Below are 19,929 nucleotides of genomic sequence, written 5' to 3'. Positions count from 1 at the left end.
CTGTGTAGCACCAAGCAGTAGACCTAAACCTGGATGTGCTTCTGGGTTCTGCCTCTAATGAAAACAGACGAGTGTAAAATGCAACCATTGTTTGTAGTTTGCTGCCACCTACTGAGTGAAAAAAGAACTGAAGCTGTAAAAAGCAAACACGTTACAATAAAGTTGCTCCTAAATTCCTAATGATAGGCTTTATTTTGTTTCAGTTTCAGCTCACCATTCAGCTCATCAGACTGTTTTCCCTTTACATTTTGATATAATAATGATGGATTGCATTTATATAGCACTTTTCTAGGCACCCAAAGTGCTTTACAATTCCACTATTCATTCACTCTCATATTCACACACTGGTGGAGGCATCCCCAGAGCCACGGTCGCCCCATAATAGCTTTTTTGTACTACTGATACACATATTGTTAATTAATTACTGCCTTTTTCTTCCATTAGAGTAATATTTTCTTGAGCTGTGTAACTGGATTTGTTCAAATATTGTCCTTCAAGAGAAGGACATTTGCTCTCAACTCTTTCCTTGTTGAAATGTTATTCCAAGGAAGTGAGTTTCCTACAGGGTATGGAGGGTTAGTATGTGTTAATGATTTCAGTGTCATGCAGGGGAAAGTAGCATTCAGTGGAAGCTTCTCGGTGATTGTTTTAAATCCAAATGTGACCCTTATTTGTGGCGCATGTTAGCATACAGTCAGCTCAGGAGTTAGTATCAGTCATGTGGTTGTAAAATGAGTAAAAACAACCTCAGATTATCACATATTGACTACATCTATGTTTATGTAGCAAAAGTTGAGTCAAAATGCAGAAGCAGTATGTGAAAAACTATACTGTTACTGTTTCCATGGGAATTAAAAGGGTAAGAAGCAGTCATTTGCTGCTAATAATTTAATGCAAATGCTCTAGATTGACTTGTTGCACACTCTGTGCATCTGTCTTTAATAAAGAAGTGGAACAGCCTGACTCCTCGTTTCTCTCAGATGAGTGACATGAGGGGGTGGAGCTTCATTCAGCTTCCACTTATTTCACTCAGGTGTGCCCACATCCTCATTTTAGGTTTGACAGTGGCTGTATCCCAATTCAGGGTCTGCACTCTGCAGCCTTAAAGTACGCAGCCTTAACGGTCCACAAGGGCCGCGTACTCAAAGACCGCTAAGGCCAGAAGTGCGAGGCCTGTGAAATGGGACGGTCCAGCCTCTGTCGCGCTGCCCAGGTTGCCCAGCAACCATGATATGAACTGCTGGAAACGTTTCAAACAGCTTTGTTTGACAGAAATGAAGGAGAAAATCTTTTGTTCATTTGTTTGTTTGTGTCAACATGAGCTTTGCGTGATTTGATAAGTATCTGAGGCTGAGACCAGAGGACTGTAAAACATGATTGTTGGGCTTCATGGTTGTACTGAACAGTCATTTTAGGATTAGTTAGTAAATAACAATTAGCTAATGTTGTTCATGAGACTAAAGTCATCTCACTTTGGTAATGTAAATATAATATGGCCAATATTAAAGTTAGTATTATATTAATCAATATTAGTTATTACAGCTTCAGTAAAGATTCAAGTTGCAGTTATTTATATTTCCTATCACCTTAAATCTTCACTCAAAGACAAGTATCTCTCACAGTTTATATATACACACACATGTATTATATATAAGAGACAAATATTGTTCTTTTAACATGTTGGCTCAATGCTTACATTAATGTGTAAAAAGTAAAATGTACGAGCTGTGATAACTGTTTCTGATAGAATGAAGAGTAGACTGATATATTAAATATTCCTTTATTGGGTGAGAAAATCAGACCATGTCATAACTGCTTTAAGTCACACAGAATAGATATCAGAGCCTTAAACAGGCTGACTTCTGCTAAATGGGTCTAACTGGGCAGAAAGTATACAAACACATAATATCCTTATAGAATATGATGTAACACTATAGATCAACTTACCTCAGAATATATAAAGCATATAAACAATTACAGTAATGTGATGCAACAAACACAGCAGTGCTACTAATCCAAAATACTCAAAGCTTCATAGAACTGAAACAAACATTTATTTTTAGGTCCATTCTGCTGCTGATACATACTTTATGTTTCTGAATATTAAACTTGTTGCTGCCTTTCATAGTGTGTAACTTGAAGGCCCTGAGTACTTTCTCCCACACTGAAAACACTGGGATGATAACATTATTTGAACATTACCTAATAAGACTGATTCAGGACAGACAATTAGTTATTTTAAACTTTTCTAGCAGTCCTTCACAAACAGGGAACAGTCTGTCTATTCTCTCCATCTGTCAGCTGCTGCTGGCTCTTCCTCCTCTGCTTCCTCACACACTGCTGAGTTTGTCCTGATGGATCATCAGGGGTGCAAAGCCTCACAGATGATGTGCAGCAGTGGGTCCCTCAGTCTGTCTGCAGTTGTCACACATGGAAATCAAATGTGTGAGAAGCTGCAGGATTCAAACACAAGTGTAACTTATAAATACATGTTCATACTTTTATTACACAATCAGAAAGAAAGACAAAGAGAGAGAGTGCAGGACAGACAGACAGGTGACAGTCTCAGGTGTATACACTGCTACAAACAGCACAAGAGAAGGAGGATTTGGTGTTTGTGTTATTACAAGTGCTAAACAAGAAGAGTTCCCAGATGATTCAGTGGACACATGTGTGACTCCTGTGATTAAAGCATCTTTCTTTCAGCTTAACGAGTGAACCGCCAGCTCGTTCAAAGACACGTTAAAGTCTGTTTGGTTCGACATCACCGAACAGAGGCAGCAATATAACATAGCTAAAGTTAACAGTGCAGTGAATCCTGCTTGTGCCGTGATATTCAGGACTGCAAACCGAACAGCATCACTGACTTTCAGCTTGTTGTGTTTGTGGATATATGACTGACTTTAATTATCCATAAAAACATCAAATTCTCTGTAAGACTAAGGTTGACTATTGAGCGGAGTATATTTGAAAGCTTCAGCCGTCTGCTGTTTTTTCTGGCAAAATTATCCACACCCACCGCCATGCTATGAAGTCTGGGATATGTTGGGCCATGAAGGATACACATACCCATCCTTAAAATTCAGGGAAATGAAGGATGCATTTGAGGGCCGCATTTCGAGCCGCCTTCGAATTGGGACAGCCTTTGTCGCGTCGCTGTGACGTAATTGGCCTTAAAATGAATTTGAATTAATGATGGTGCCTTGTATGTGGGGCTGTCCAAATTCATGGGCTGCATCCTCCTGAGGCCGCATTTGTAGGCCTACAATCACTTGACCCATCCTTCAAATTCGGGGAAAAGGAGGACGCATTTGTAGACTGCATTTGGAGGAGTCTACGAATTTGGACAGTCTTTGTCGCGTCGCTGTAACGTAATAGGCCTACAAGCCGGGAGCGAGCTGGAAAAAAGCACACGCATTTTTGAGAAGGAGGCGGCTGCTCAGCCCCGGCTGTGTAGTCCAGAAAGGTCAAGTCAAGTCAGAAAAACTGGTCTGTTGAGTGCAATTACCAAAGTCACCTTGAATTTGGTTTTTATTAAACCTTTATTCATCCAGGTAAAAAAAATCTCATTAAAAATCTAATTCCCAAGAGAGATCTGGCATCGTGGCAACAAAAGTCAAAATACACATACGACATAAGGATAAGGTTGCTACTTTTATTATCGAGATTACGGTAAGGGTGCTGAGTAGCTGAATAAGAAGTCTGTGCTGCAATTTTGAAACTGTTAATTTATTTGCAAAAGTTTCATTCTGCTACTTAATTCAATACAGGTTTTTATAATAAATTATTATGCATACATTATAAATCATAACTGTAGTTGCAATTCCTTTACTTTTGAAAGATCAAACGTCCCACAACTTAAAGTCCACAAGCCACTGCTGCATTGAGGTAATATTTCGTACGCAGGCAAAAGAAGTCCATTGTCCAAACATTTTAGTTGAGAGTTTTGGTTTATTTATCCATCTTGGCAAGCAATAACAAGATCCTTCCTGCTGCTTCTCCTGCTCTGGTAAAAAACCACAGGCCCACCCCAATGCATGCTGGTCCTATACCAGTCTCTTTATTCATAGAAACAAAATGGCCCTACAGCTCTTACTAATTTAACAAAATAACAACAAACAAAACAAATCATTTAACCCTTGTGTGGTGTTCATATCTTTATTACTCAGCCAGTGTTCATGGGTCTGGTGGACCCGCTAGAGTTTTGGCTTTCCAAATTAACACTATCAAACAATTTTATGTTAAATTACTCAACAGATGTTTACTTCATCCCAATTACAAGCCATATGAACAGCAAACATGGTTAATTTTTTCCCTTTACCTTTGTTAGATCACATTTATGAATTAATGTGCTTCTCTTTTTTCTTTCTTTCTTTTTTTTATAAAATGTTATAAAAAGCCCCTCTCTCTTCCAAAATCAATTGGATGGCCCTCGCCATCTTTTGCCATCTTGTTCAGTTGTGATAAAGAACCACACTGGCAAAGTCTTATTTATAATATTTATGCCCCTAATTTGCCAGTGTGGGACAGGGTATGAGAGAATAAAATTTGGATCCCTCAAGAAAGAGGGTAAAATGTGTGAGGTGTAAGAGCAGACGGTGTTGATAGTTGAATTTTCAACAATGTTGCAACTTTGTGCGGGAGCAGGAGGGGAAGAAAACACTATCAGCAGCACCAGAAAGGAGGAAGACAGAGTGTGGGAACACAGGACCTGCACTTTCAACACTTTTATTAGACCTGGGTCCAGTGGACCCGAACACCTTGTATGTAATGTAAATGTGTGGGGGGAGGTACAGTATGAGGCCATTGAAAATTAGTTCGGATTTATGTTCTTCACAGAAAATAAGCCAAAGCCAATGAATTTCAGGTTGAAAAAATAATTAATTGTTTAATTTTTCTTTTGAAAAAAACTGAAAACGGGTCTCACAGACCCGAACACCATACAAGGGTTAAAACAAAATATTAACCGACAAATAAACCCCAAAATATAAGTAAACTAACAACAAACTTTAACTAATTTCAAAAAAAATAAAGAAAGAACAAATAGCTCCAACAATAACAAAAATGTAATGAGTCATAAATCATGTAATACGTAAATCCTTAAGAGCTGACAACAAATCTGTAAAGAAATTCCATTTTGACTTTCATTCTATCGACAATTACTATTGATTGATTTTCATTACAAAAAAGATTTAATAGGTTCCTTTAAATAATAATAATAATAATAATAATAAAGAAGGAAAGAAGTCAAAAGTTATCTCGATGAATTATCAGATGAGTGCGTCATAAACTTTAACTCACCAAACTAGCAGCATAAATTATGAAACCAGATAAGGTTTTATCAAACTTAATTTAAATCTCTTCTTTCAGCCAATTGGAAACTGTCAATCACATGCTAGCTTTCTAAATTGCCACTCAGCCACCAAAACAAAAATGTTGTAAAAGGGCAGGGAGATGCAGAACTCAAGAGAAAAACTTTATCGCTCTGTTTCTTTTGAAGCTGATATAAAATTGTATCAAAAACTCACACAGACGCAAAAGATTTGGACGTTTTTGGAATTCTAGCAAGTGTGAAATGACTTGCTATTGTTGGGATTTCTGGTTTATATATTGGGGATTTTACCTTGCAATATAAGTCCTTTCATACAACACAATAAAACACAACAGAAATCAGAAGGTTTTTGTGATTTGGATTTTTATTTATTTATTCATTTTTTCTCTTCTTTTTTGGTCAGGTTAGTACGGTGGCCCTCAGAGGCCAAACGGACTGCAACTTTAGAAAACACCAGCGATAAGAAAAATGCTGTTTTGTTTTTCCTATTTCCGTTGTGTTTTGTGTGCTTTTGCAGCATTTTTCTTACTGCTGGTGTCCGTTTGGCCTCTCAGGGCCACCGTAGGGTTAGAGATTTTGATTAATTTCATTGAAGTATACTTTAGTTTTATTGTTTTACTTTGATGCTATAATAGATGTTTAGAAAATTCAGTTATATTTAAGATTATATAGCATCATGGCAAAACAACAGTCTCCTCAAGCTGCTTTATACTGTAAGGTGAAAACACTACAGAAAAAGCCAGAAAACCCCAACAATCCAAAGATCCCCTTTGAGCAAGCACTGGGCGACAGTGGGGAGGAAAAACTCCCTTTAGGAAGAAACCTCCAGCAGAACCAGGCTCAAGAAGGGGCGGCCATCTGCTGCGACCGGTTGGGGGTGATGGAAAGAGAATAGAGGGAGACAAGATGAAGTATACTTCTAATGGCCTATTCCAATTGGCGGTAATACATCATAAGAATTGAGGAAAGGTGGTGTTGATGGAGACTCTGGGGAAGGCCTTCGTCTGCCAGGGTGTTTTGGAGCCACTTGAATAAATTTAGTTTGCACTGGAGGTGGACGAGGTTTAATCTGTGGAAAGATCTGAGACGGAGTCGGAGTCTCCCCATAACATCTCCCCATCACGCCTCTATGGACCAACGGTGCGAGCTTTTGTCCTTTCTGTTTTTCTAATTTAAGCTGGAGTTGAACGTCTTTCACTCTAGATTTTAGATGACCTATCTCTTTTTCTTCATTGCCAGCTTTTCTGATCATCTGGTTCACTGGTCCAATGAGCTCCTGTTTTTGTTTGAATAAAGCGTATTCGGAAGACTTTACCATATCATTGTACTGCTTTTTAAATGATTCCAGCTCCCGTGTTTTATCTAGTAAAGCTGCATCTAGATCCTTGCATCTGGTACGTAGACAGTTCAGCTGTTTTTCAAGAAACAGCTGAACTGTTCCAACAAAGGGGATGCCTTCCACACCGTCTACGTATTTCTTTTTCAAGTTGTGGAATATATCCCTAAATTCCACCTTTTCTTTTTCTCTGAAGTGACCTGCATGTGGAAATGCCTTTTCAAAGGACAAAACGCACTGGTACAATTCCTCTTGGAAGTGGCGCTTTTTCTTTTCCAGGCAATTCGTTTTTTGTGTGAATATTTCTGTTTGCTTTTTTGTGGCGCGCAGTTGCTCTTCCAGTGAGATCTTTTCAGCCAGTGCCTGATTGTGTGCCGTTTTTACTTTATACCTGTCCACTGCTGTCTTTCTGTGGTTTTCCTGCTCTGTGCTTAGGGCCTTTTTTAGGTCTTCATTTTTCTTTTTCAAAGAATCAACTTCATCTTCGACCATAGCCTTCATTTTCTTTTCAAAGGCCAGAGCCCTAATATTTCTCTGACATTTCTGTTTGATCTCCATATTCTGGGCCTTTTGGTTGTCTATTACTTTGCCCATTTGATCTTTCTCGTCTGTTAATTCTTTCACGGTTTTATCCATCAATTCATTTTCGTCCTGTAACTTTGTATTACGTGTCAGAAGACCCTCAATCCAACACTGCGAGGATTGATGTTGTTCCTCGCGTTCTTTAACCGCATTGACGGCCACACCTCTACTATTTTTTACTGTTCTCTCAAGCTTTTCTATTTTGGAATCATACATTTCCATGACCTCTTCTAACTTTCTGTCTGCAGCATTGGCTTTGTCTTCGAGTTTTTTTTAGTATTTTCCTCGTAAAATTGCTGCATCTTATTTTTTTCCTCTTTGTGGCGTTTCAATAATAATTCAACAACTTGGCTGTTGTGAAATTCCTGACGTACCACCTTTTCTTTTGCTGTTTCCAGCAGTCCTTGCAGGACTTCGACTTCGTCCTCATCATCTGTGATTAGGTATTGAAACAGCTGTTTACTCCCCAGATGTTTGTGTCCTCAAAGAAATTCCATTTTGATTTATGTGAATGTATTGTGCAGGTACTTTCTCTGCTTCACCCTCATTGCTTGCTTTATCTGAGAACATAATCTGCCTTCTTTTAGCTTGGGGTAGGCCAACCCCACGACTCTCCACTGCTTCCACAAAGTAACCTCCGATAACCTTTGGGTCACTGTTAGTGTGTGCGGCCCGCAGCCAAATGATGTTGCGTGAGAAACCGTCGATGCATCCATTAATACATATCCCATATGGCTTTAGTTTGTCATAAGAGTCTATGTGCCACACAAAGTTAGGCCCCTGAGCAAAATATTGCCTCCTTCTGAGACGTGTGGTCTGGCGAACCTGGGAACCTAATGGGTCCAGTAAAGAGATGAGGATCCTGACGTCTTCTTTCCTGATCGCAGTGCCGTGTTGTTTGCACTTTGTAAACATCCACCGATAACCGTGATCCTTCCCAGGCCCTTGCAGTTGGTTCACAATAAAATCTATCCCGGCGTCCAGGTCGTACTTACGTCTGTAAAGCGACTTGGCTCTCAATATCCGGTTTAAATGTCTCTCCGTAATGATGGTTCCTTGCATTGCCAGGCTTTTCAAAATGCGTTTGTAGCTCATTCCCAGCCTAAAATAAAACTCAATCAGACTGTCTCTGTCCATGGTGTATAGGTTTAGCTTCTTTTAGCTTGGGGTAAGCCTCAGTTTATGTTTTAAATTAAAACGCTTGAAGACAAAGTGAACTCTGGACAAGCGTGCGGCCTACCTGAAGCCCAGGTGGGCTTGTTGATAATCACATTTTCACACTCATCTCGGGGCACATCCGTGGTGTTCTGGTGCCAGCCTGTCCCCTCTGTTTTTGTGGGGGTTTTCCCCACATACGAAAATGGCCGCTTCTGCCTGGAGGGAGTTTTTTATTTTTGCTTTGCAGCTGCACAGGATCTGTATAGAAGTTTTAAACACTTCTACTTTAGGCAAATTTATAATATTTTAGACGACAGCACTGTTACGAGTTCAAAAATTGGGGATGGAGACAAGAGGAAAAACCACAATAACAACACTGGTCCGGCCGGGTTAAGTCAAACGATGATTTTAATGATCACACGCGTGGGAGATGGACACTGTATGCAGACAGCCTCAGATCTCAAAATGGTGGAGCATTGATCAAACTCTTATAGCCTCTGGTGCCCCCACCTTATCATAAAAGCCTAAACATTCACATGCTTTCTCTCACACGGCGCCTAAGCTACGACCTTGGCTCCCTGTTTATCTGCTCCTGCTGAGATGGGGCAGAAAACTCCAGCATGTTCCGTTCTCTTCTAATCAGACAAATAAGGCGATGACTTTTCTGCAAACAGTATTTCTTATAACTCAGCAGTATAATGCATCATGAAACAATATCATCCATTCACAATAAATCAGCAGTGTAATGCAAATCAGTTTAACAAATGCAATAGTTATCACCCTCTCCTAATTCAGGAGAATAATGCAAACTAAAACTACATAATAATTCACAATCTTTAATTAGGGGTCTAACATGGCATAAAATAATATTATAAACCTCACAGCACATAAAACACTGTTTGCTTGGATGCGTGTGTTTGTGTGTAAAAAGTGAGATGTTCAGAGGTCTTGCTTCATGGTATCGAACAGCCCACACAAAACAGGTTCTTTATGATTTAATTTAAGTGCTGATGTAAACCACAATGTTCAGCAAACATCTATCAGGTCATTGGACTGTATTTTTTTAAAGCTTAAGTATGCGCACATGGGATATATTAAAAACTGACAAGCCGTTTGAACACATGATGTGAAATCACTTAATCAACCTGCTGGATTTTCCAAAAGTTAAAATATTTATACTACTTTGGCACATTGCTCTTAACTTATTAAGGTGGCTATTAGTGAGGGTCATGATAATCAATTCAATTGAGCAGAAGTGACATTCTTACTTCGATTCGTCCAAATTCATGTGAGTTCCAGTCTGTTCAGCCTGTTTCTGTGTAGCACCAAGCAGTAGACCTAAACCTGGATGTGCTTCTGGGTTCTGCCTCTAATGAAAACGGATGAGTGTAAAATGCAACCATTGTTTGTAGTTTGCTGCCACCTAAAGAAACTGATGGACATTATGAACAATGCTGGGCATCCTCTGCACACGGCCATAAACAATCAGAAGAGTCTGTTCAGTGACAGGTTGCTTCTCCCCAAGACAAGAACTAACAGACTTAAAAACTCCTTTGTCCCACACGCCATCAAACTGTTTAACTCCTCTCGGGAGGGGAGAGGGAGGGGAAACAGGAGGACAAAGGAGGGGGGAACAACTAAGCTGTAGTGCCTCTTCACCTCACTGTACAATACCTTGTGCAATACTTTTTGTAAATAGTCAACAGTGCAATAGACTCAATACTTGAAATGTGCAATTCACTTGTATTTTTATTTTTTATTCCTATTTATTCTATTTATCCCCTTTGTATATTTTATTTATATTTGTCTCTGTATTTATATATGTGTGTGTGTGTGTGTGTGTGTGTGTGTGTGTGTGTGTGTGTGTGTGTGTATATATATATATATATATATATAACAATTCTGTAACTGTAACTTCGGTCGTTGCTGTGCTTTTTGGAAGTCGAATTTCCCAGAGGAACCCACCCGAGGGATTAATAAAGTTCTATCTTATCTTATCTCTTACCTACTGAGTGAAAAAAGAACTGAAGTTGTAAAAAGTCAGTATTCCTAATGATAGGCTTCGTTTTGTTTCAGTTTCAGTTCACTATACAGCTCATCAAACTGTTTTCCCTTTACGTTTTGATATAATAGCTTTTTAGTACTACTGAGACACATACTGCCTTTTTCTTCCGTTAGAGTAATATTTTCTTGAGCTGTGTAACTGGATTTGTTCAAACATAGAGGTAGTTTGGATTCACTGACACAGGAGCCATACGCCCTTTCTGCAGTTTCTATGCTTCCTTAGCTCGTTTATGTCGCCATTGTTAATCCTGTCCTGTGCAAAGAAAAGCCCAAGCTACACTTGTCTGACTGACAGAAGGTTCAAGAGAAGGACATTTGCTCTCAACTCTTTCCCTGTTGAAATGTTATTCCAAGCAAGTGAGTTTCCTACAGGGTATGGAGGGTTAGTATGTGTTAATGATTTCAGTGTCATGCAGGGGAAAGTAGCATTCAGTGGAAGCTTCTCGGTGATTGTTTTAAATCCAAATATGACCCTTATTTGTGGCGCATGTTAGCATACAGTCAGCTCAGGAGTTAGTATCAGTCATGTGGTTGTCACGAGGTTGCGCACAGCATCACCGGCAAGAGGGCTTGGTTTGAGAGGTTTTTGGCATCTGTGATGTGATTTACAACCATCCACCCATGTACAGTAAGAAGCTGCACTCACAACCGTGGGCATCAGCAAGTTGGTGAAATTTAAACAAAACAGCATTACATCTGAAACTCTCTTATTGTACCCAAAATACAAATTTTAGTGATTACATGTGGCTTCATTAATTATGTTCAAAAGGATGAATACATAACGCAAGTAATAACTTTATAATCAGTCAGTGAATGAAGGAGCTCAAGAGTGCAAATATAGTTGCAATAAAGTGACAAATATGCCCTTTTATGTCAAACAAAGACCGAAATAAGTGGCATCAGTGTGAGGATGAAAATGAGCGATCCAACCTCACACTGCAGATATCAGGGCAACGCACAGTGGGGGGGCGGGGGAGGGGGGTTGCAGTCTGCGCGCACAAGAGGGCTAACAACGCTGTGAGTGACAGAATCCACCCAAACTGAGGAACAGCTTCTTCCCCAGAGCTGAAGCCTGCACTGTTTGCACTATAATATAATATAATATAATATAATATAATATAATATAATATAATATAATATAATATAATATAATATAATATAATATAATATAATATGTTGCTATTTAATGTTTTTTGTTCGTGTTGCAGCTGCTCTGTGAGCCAAGCTTTCGTTGTCTAAATTCAATGGAAATATATCTCTGCACCACACGATGGCGATAGATTCTCACAGTCTGTGCTCTGCTTCCGCCACCAGTCATCTTTAAATCTTTTTTTTATTCAATGAAACCTTTATTTAACTCGCAGCATTACTTAAAAAAATCATATTTAAATACAAAAAAAATTACATGAACGACAGTAGTAGAAAATTGATAAAATAACACCAAATAAATATATTTACAAATGATAGCAACATCAATGGAATAAAACCATGAACACCAGCAGAAGGAGAAAGAGGCCTGTATCTACATTATTACTCTGGCAGCTCTCAGTCTCCATACAGACAGGACACGTTGCAGCGTAATTGCAGACAGGTGCGTGGGCCTGAGCTCCGCCCAGGCAGAATGACGAGTGGAAGAAAGCAGCAACACAATAAACATATGTAACCTTGCGGAGCCGGCCGGGCAGACATCGAGACCGTGACAGAGTGCAAAACTTTTATACTTGACAACACACACAAAAACCCCCACACACAACAAAAATCAGAATTTTTGTGATTTGGATTTTTATTTAAAGGTGAAACCTTTTTTCTTTTCTTTTTTTTGCCAGATTCGACATTTTGATTAATTTCATTGAAGTATACTTTAGTTTTTTTGTTTTACTTTGATGCTATAATAGATGTTTAGAAAATTCAGTTATATTTAAGATTATATAGCATCATGGCAAAACAACAGTCTCCTCAAGCTGCTTTATACTGTAAGGTGAAAACACTACAGAAAAAGCCAGAAAACCCCAACAATCCAATGATCCCCTTTGAGCAAGCACTGGGCGACAGTGGGGAGGAAAAACTCCCTTTAGGAAGAAACCTCCGGCAGAACCAGGCTCAAGAAGGGGCGGCCATCTGCTGCGACCGGTTGGGGGTGATGGAAAGAGAATAGAGGGAGACAAGATGAAGTATACTTCTAATGGCCTATTCCAATTGGTGGTAATACATCATAAGAATTGAGGAAAGGTGGTGTTGATGGAGACTCTGGGGAAGGCCTAGTCAAGCTCAGTTTTAAGCTTTTCAACTTCATCAATCATTCACACTCAGAAATTAAAGTACAGAAATGTACCTATAGGGGTACAATGGCTTGTCACTGGGGTGGTACCCTCTAAGGTACCGTTCTGTACCCTAAACTGTGGGTACTGATTTGTACCCTTGTAATTTGTACCTTTTACATGTCAAACCTGTACTTTAAAGGGCAAAGTTGTACCCTTAGTATAAAGTACAAAAAAGAACCCTTAAAAGGAGTACAAAAATGTCTTTCTAAAGGTTCAGTATCTAAACACAGATTTCCTACATTTTTCCTCTCAAGATTTGAAAAATTGAAGATACAAAGTCAAAAATACTTGTCACATTTATTACCTTCTTAAATACATTGCTTAACTGTTACATACAAACTGTTATCAACAGAGTATGTGTCATAAGCTGCAACATCAATTTCCTGTCCAGGTTTTAGCAACGTCCATTCACTATCAACTCTAACACTGTATGAATGAAAATGGTTGTCATATAACAGAGGAATGAGAATTTTTCCACAAAAGACCCACATTGTGTCAATATTAAATATGTACTTAATTTGCCAGAACAGAGGAATCTTCTCTGAATGCAGTACATCAATGACAAACACATCTCTTACACAGTATTTGACACTGTTCACAATTACTTCTGACACACGCTGGAAAGCTTTCTTAGCACTATCAACTTCAGAAAAGCCACAATAGACTGTCAGTGCTTGTTGCAGTTCCAGTGGTAATGACAAAAATGGTGTAGTCACACTTTTTCCAAAAACATTTTCAAATTCACCAAGTAAACTTTTGTTAGAAAACTCCCAGCACTGTCTGAACTGATGTCTGTTGCTCAAAGTTGTAGCAATGTTCATAAAATTTCTACAATTGCGGGACAACGTTTTGAAATACTGGTGCTTACTTTCAAATCTCATACACCATAACAAACGTAGAGGGCCGAACATTTCAATCAGTCTTGCATAGTGGATTAAATAATGACACTTTGGTGTAATTACATCCCCAAATACACTTTTCAGTTTTGTGAGAAACTCATGGACAAGCAACTTCAACAATAAAATATTCTCTTTTCGCACTTTTTTAGCCATTACAATCTCTGTTATTTCACGACATAGAAGAAAAACATGCCAATATTTACAATTAGGTGGCACACGGTCTGCCATCAGAAATGGCAGCAATCTGAACAGGCACCACTTTTGAGATGCTGATCCAACAATACCAACACTCTGTAGTCTTTCTGATAACTGTACTGGTTTGTTTGTTTTGTCATTCTGACCAATGGGCATTTTTTGCAATTCTTCATTGATCTCTCTAATTGTAATATGCTTCTCAGTGTGGGCTTTACAAATCACTAGTTTCATAACTAGAGGAACTACACCTTCCAACAGATCATGCATTACATCAGGTGGTAAAGCTTGTGTAACACTGAAATAACTCAGTCTGTCAAAAGGACATGAACTATTTACACCATATATTGTTTTATCATCCGGAAATTCTTGGATTCGTGCAAGATGATACTGGTGAACCTCTGATGTTCTTAAAACAAAGCTTTCTTCCTCAAAGGATTGTTTCATATCTTCATAAGAAGCCATGCAATACCGACAAATTCTACCAGTGTTAAATGACATAGAAAAACCACCAATCATGTGAGCTGATAAATTATCACAAGATAAAGTTGCAAGAGCAGCATGAATAGTGTGTTCAGTTTTATCAATGGTAAAAGTAAAGCCATCAGTGGAAAGTTTTTCCAAATCATCAAGCAAAGGTTTAAGGATAACATGCCAACCACACCGCTTAACGAAAGAATAGCGTACCAATAACGCTAGATGAATGTGCCTCTGCTGAGAAGTGTACCTTTTGTCCAAATTGCCTACAGTGTAATAAAATGCACTAAGTTTGTGTTTGGATCATTTAGATCCTAGAGGATTAAGTACTTCAAATTCATCCTCATAAAAATGGAGTCGCAGTGCATTTGGGTTATCCTTGAAGAATTGATGATGTCTGAAGATTTCTCCATCAGAGTAATCTGTTAGAAATTCATCAGTTTCCGAATTGCCACTTGAAAAAATGTGATCTTTTATGTCTTCATGAGAAAGATAATTTTTTAGCACCTTATCAACAGGCACATATGAATACGAGCTAACTGTATGACCCACAGAGTCTCTTAATTTGCAATGAACAGGCTCTGTCATGTTGATCTTTGATTTGCAATGTTCTTTGACTAAATAAGGAGATCGAATAGCTGTTGAAGCCTTCTCAAAAAATTCATTTGAATGCAGGACATTTTTAACCTCTGGACACAAAGACACGTCAAGACCCATTTTCTCTAAATGATATGCTATAAAAGCATCGTAGTTCTCCTTGAAAAAACACATCAGAAAATTTACGTCTTCCACAATTTCTTCCTGAACAGAGACCGGTAAAGAATTTTTCTCTCTGCACTTAAGAATGAACTTGAAAAGATTGTCTCTGAAATTTATCAAAAATTCATCCCAGGATGGAGGGGTTTCAATATTTTCAGTTATGTCATTTGCAAATTCATTTGGGTGTGGACTGACTACCTCCTGCTCATTTTCATCTAAGTCTTTATGGGGACACAACACTTGCTCTCTGTGTTTCCTATACACATGTCGTCTGAAAGATTCATATTTTTTGAAGGAAGAACAGCAGTCACTGAGTCCACAGGTTATATCAAAATTGGCATCATGGGAATGAATAAGTCCTATGTGCTGAATAAGCTTTGTCAAACTAAAGGTTCTTCTGCCACATTTGGAGCACTGATATGGCTGAGGCATGGTGGTCAATACAGAAGATTTATTTGTCTGGTGACTGTGATTGGCAGAGGCCGGTCCTCACCCTCATCTATTTTCACAATGTACTTTTGGAGAAAAATCAGGGTGTTCTTCAGATGTTTTGGATAAGCAAGGTTGAAGACAAAATACAAGCAGAAATAAGAGATGATTCCTTCAAAAATACACGAGCTTCTGCACACTTCACTGCCATCCAACTTCACAATGTTTGGAGCGCTTCTGGAGAACACTGGTTTCCAGTCTTCATGAAGTAGCTGAACAGTTGGATAGGGGGTTTTCGGATGAACCTTTGAAGTCAAAAGAGAAGGTAGAGGAAAGCAATATCTTAGTCTCTTAACAAAAGATACATTTGTTTTCCTTTTATATAGACTAAATATTTTAATACACACACCTCTCCAAGTATGACAAAGAGATCCAGTTTCTCCTTGAAGACGTATGGCAGGAATAAAAGTGCAGCCCTTGTGTCAAGATCTGCCAAAAAAACAACAAAACACAAGATCACCCATGCATTTTATCTGGCATTTCCAGTTACCTATAAAAATTATATAAAATGGAAGCCTTGAAGTTAAAAAAAAAAAGCAAATACCTGGTAGGTCATCAGTGAGAGCCTCCTCTCTTGCATCAAGGTAGAGCTGGTAGAGTGGGGTTTTCCCTCGTGTAAGGCCAATCACCTTCGCTGGCTTACATTACCCGTTGTTGGTTGGATCCACCTGAGTTCGTTGCACAGCTACAAGTAAAAAATTCATTTTCAGTACAAAATAACAGTGTATGAAAATGAAATAATCTAAAGTTGATATTAATTATGTATGGTGCTGCATAATTATTTTTTTTATAGAATTTAACAACAATACTGTAAGAAGTTACATGAACATACAAAAAAAGGAAAGAGGGACAGATGAAGAAAGCAAGGTCAAGGGCAAATAAAATATACTACTATAAACATGTTAAATGTGACAGCTATTTCCAAGTTCAATTCAGCTTTCTGACTTACACCAGTAGGCATCCCTAAGAAGGGGTACTTCTTCAACACATCTTCCACAGGCATACCATTTGCAATTTCTTTCTGCCGCCAAGCAAACGTTTGCTGCATACGGTTATGAACCACCATGGTATCTGGTTGCATCTTCTGATATTGGCACTGTATGACCTTTAAGTGGGCGTCTATGGATAATAAATCCTCTCCTTGGACGCATGGTCCCTTGAAAGAAAGCAAGAGTGAGAAGAGAAAGTCAAAACAGATTAGAAACCCAACATAAGACTAAATATACAATTAGAGCTGACACGATCTGTGCATCACAAAGAACTCGTATCGGTTAAAGTTAACCGATACCATGAACCAATATTTAAAATATGGAAACTCTGAAATAATTTCACATAAAATCTTAATTGTTAACTTGAAATTTTAGTTTTGGAGTCATATTTAAAATGGGTTTTTTTTGTTTTTGTTTTTTAAATCTAGTTCACCCTCTTTTAGCGCCTTCCAATTAATAATTTTTTGTGAGGTAGAAGTATTAGCACTGGTACTTTGTATTAGCAAGTGCTCTAATCCAAGTATTGGTATTGTTTCGGTTTGAAAAAAGGTACAGTTGCATCCCTAATCCTTAGTTTTAGATGTAATAACAGAGGCAAGAACATTTTATAGCTCAAGGTGTCCCTCACACCAACCTGACAAACATTTCTCTGACTTGTTCGTTGACATTTATTAGGCTGCCCTCTCCTCGTAGAACCAAACTTCTCCTTACAACGCCTCACTGCCTCACTGTCGACTAGTGGTGCCCGCTCTGATTTGAATTTACGTCTCAAAGACATATGCCATGTGTGCTTGTTGAACAGAAACATAAGTTACTGTAAAAACAATCTACACAAAATACACCCAACAAAGAATCAGTAAACATATGTTACAGAGTATAGCATGGTGGAAAAGGATGGAGAGAATCCCCCACTAAGCTTTTGGGTTGGCATTTCTTTAGATTTTGTTTTGTATTAATTGCATGCTTTGGTGTTTTTTTGTGTTTGATGTGAGGTGTGGGCCACACCCATGTGGGAGTGGAGATTCTACTCTAGTCCAGCTGCCAGCTATTTGGAGTTGAATACAGGGAGCAGCTGATTGGGGAGGATTGGAGCCCTTCTCTATAAAGGGGAGAGGAAACAGGAAGTAGGGGTTGTCGTTGTTTTTTTTAGTAGGACACTGGTGAAGCAGGGAAGCCTCGAAGATCCAGGATGAAGTGTGCACATTTTAATGGAAAAGATTTTTAACCTGGCCTGGTTTTGCTTTTAAAATAAACTGAGGATGTTGGAGGGAGGACTCATTCTTATTGGGATGTGAGTGGATGTGCTGGAAGGCAGGAAAACAAACACTGGACTGGAGACTCTCTGTGCCCCTGACAAGGAAACTGGACCAGTTTTGGGGAAGTTCCAGCTCCCAGGATGTGATCTGGAGACCCAGCCTCGAACGAAGTCAGGCCTGAAAAGGCTAACAACCCTGACCGCGGTGGCTTTGGGCCTTGGATTCCTGGCCAGAGTTGTGTCTTCAGCCAGTAGTTTTACCCGGAGAAAGAACAAATAAATCTTGTGTAACCCATTACAGTGTGCGTGTGGTGGTTCGTTACTGGTCAATATTAGAGCTACTACTTTCTTGTACGGAGGCCATTTTGGGCCTTACGTAACACATACTTCATACAAACCTACTGAGAGGCTACAGATTGTCTTACTAACAAAACAAGATCGAAAAAAGCTTCACTTTTACTTTGTAATCTTGAAGGAACCTTATGCTAATTTTAAATTTAACTTACATAACCATTTCCCTCATGATCCTTGAGGAAAGGATACTTCGTTACCAGCGTCTTCACAGCTTGCACATATTCAGAATTTGTGGGATACCTGTAATATCAGAAGAAACAGAAGTGTTAGAGCAACTGCTGACAAACAAACTTTATCAAGTGTTAGTTATTGTTTCTTAGTAATGTAGCGTTTATTTTCAATATGACAGATTCAGCTTTTTCTAAAGCAACAAGCTAACATTACCCTGATTAACTTACATAGTATACTGTGCCACAGCTTCATATAGAACTCTGATTATTGTGTGTCTGTCCCTTGGATTTTTATGGCACGGTTCTTTGTTGTCCAGTTTTAGTTGCAGATTTTTGGGAAATCTTGGAATTTCAAAAGAGGCTGGCAGTCTCAAAGTATTTTCATTGCTGTGAAAACAGTTAAGTGTTTGTTTTTATTGCATGAATTGAAGTATAAAACACTACAGTAACAATACATATGGTAGAAACAATGATCATATTAACTAAATCCTAAAAGTGCATAACGGCCAACATGTATGCTTCAGACATACTAACTTCATTATAAATAAGAAAATACCTTATTGAAGTTGACGAAGTAGATGGTTGCCAGTCTTCTGGAGAGACAGTCTGTAGAGTCAGACTGACTGAAGATTCCTTCATCCTTGACACAAACTGGTTGAATTTAACCTGCTTTTTGAAGGATCCTTGGAAAAGGTATGCAACCATAGTCTCAGTAAGACCGCAGTCAACTGTGTCACCATCAACCTCATTGTCTGCAAGATAAATGGTAGTACAAACTCTAAATTCAATGTAAGGATATTTATCACCACATTTTTACATGGGTAAAAACCGTATATCACACACATTAAAACCTTTTGTACAACTTCTTTCAGTTCAAAGAAATATTCATTTAAAAAAAATCAGTAAATTAAATAAAATAAACCAAATCTTTAGAGTGAATCCTCTCGATATGCAAAGTTTTCATTTTTAAATTTAGATGTTTGTTTGGGACTACTGGACACAGGAGAGCAGAGTCTGAGCATGCTTTTGTGCCCTTTCAAGTTTGGAAGAAAAAAAAGACTAGAATGCTGTAATGTGTTAATATTCACTACTAAGGTGACTCCTTTCTCCAGATTTCCGACAGTTTCTGCCGTCTGTTCTTTCAGACCGATTACTTATAGTGATAACACCGTATTACAAGCTCAGATTACATGCTGAAAAAGTTCCCACATTGCTTAAAACGCGACTATCAAACCCCAGCTGCGACACCCTTGTTATATTTTAAACAAGTGCGGCGTCAAGATATTTCCTTTAAACGTTATTATCAGCTGCCCATGTGTGTTAATGGCCTTGGAATGGATGTAAAAACGTGATTTTATTAAACCATTAATACACTAACGGTAAACTGCATTCAGCTACCAGGGAATCAAATTTCGCGCCGGTGTTCCAGATCTACTGGCGTTTAGATCAACTGGCGTTGGTCGAACAGATGTGTGGCAGTCTTGCGTTTCAGGAGCTGCTACCGACAAACCAGCAAAAAAACGCCAAATGTGTCATCTGTGACACTTGTGAG

At 38.7% G+C, this 19,929-nt stretch overlaps 1 pseudogene; it reads right to left on the bottom strand.

Moving 5' to 3' along the window:
* Nucleotides 1-13,078: 13,078 nt before the first annotated feature.
* LOC146575199 (sterile alpha motif domain-containing protein 3-like) lies at nt 13,079-19,688 on the bottom strand (annotated as a pseudogene).
* Between the last annotated feature and the right edge of the window lie 241 nt (nt 19,689-19,929).

This window comes from Mchenga conophoros, linkage group LG4 (genome assembly GCF_057382185.1).
Source record: "Mchenga conophoros isolate Kocher_MC1m ecotype Shallow Benthic linkage group LG4, M_conophoros_male_GT1.1, whole genome shotgun sequence".
NCBI classification, from domain to species: Eukaryota; Metazoa; Chordata; class Actinopteri; order Cichliformes; family Cichlidae; genus Mchenga; species Mchenga conophoros.
Note: the sequence above shows the minus strand (reverse complement) of the source record. Positions and strands in the feature narration are given on the sequence as shown.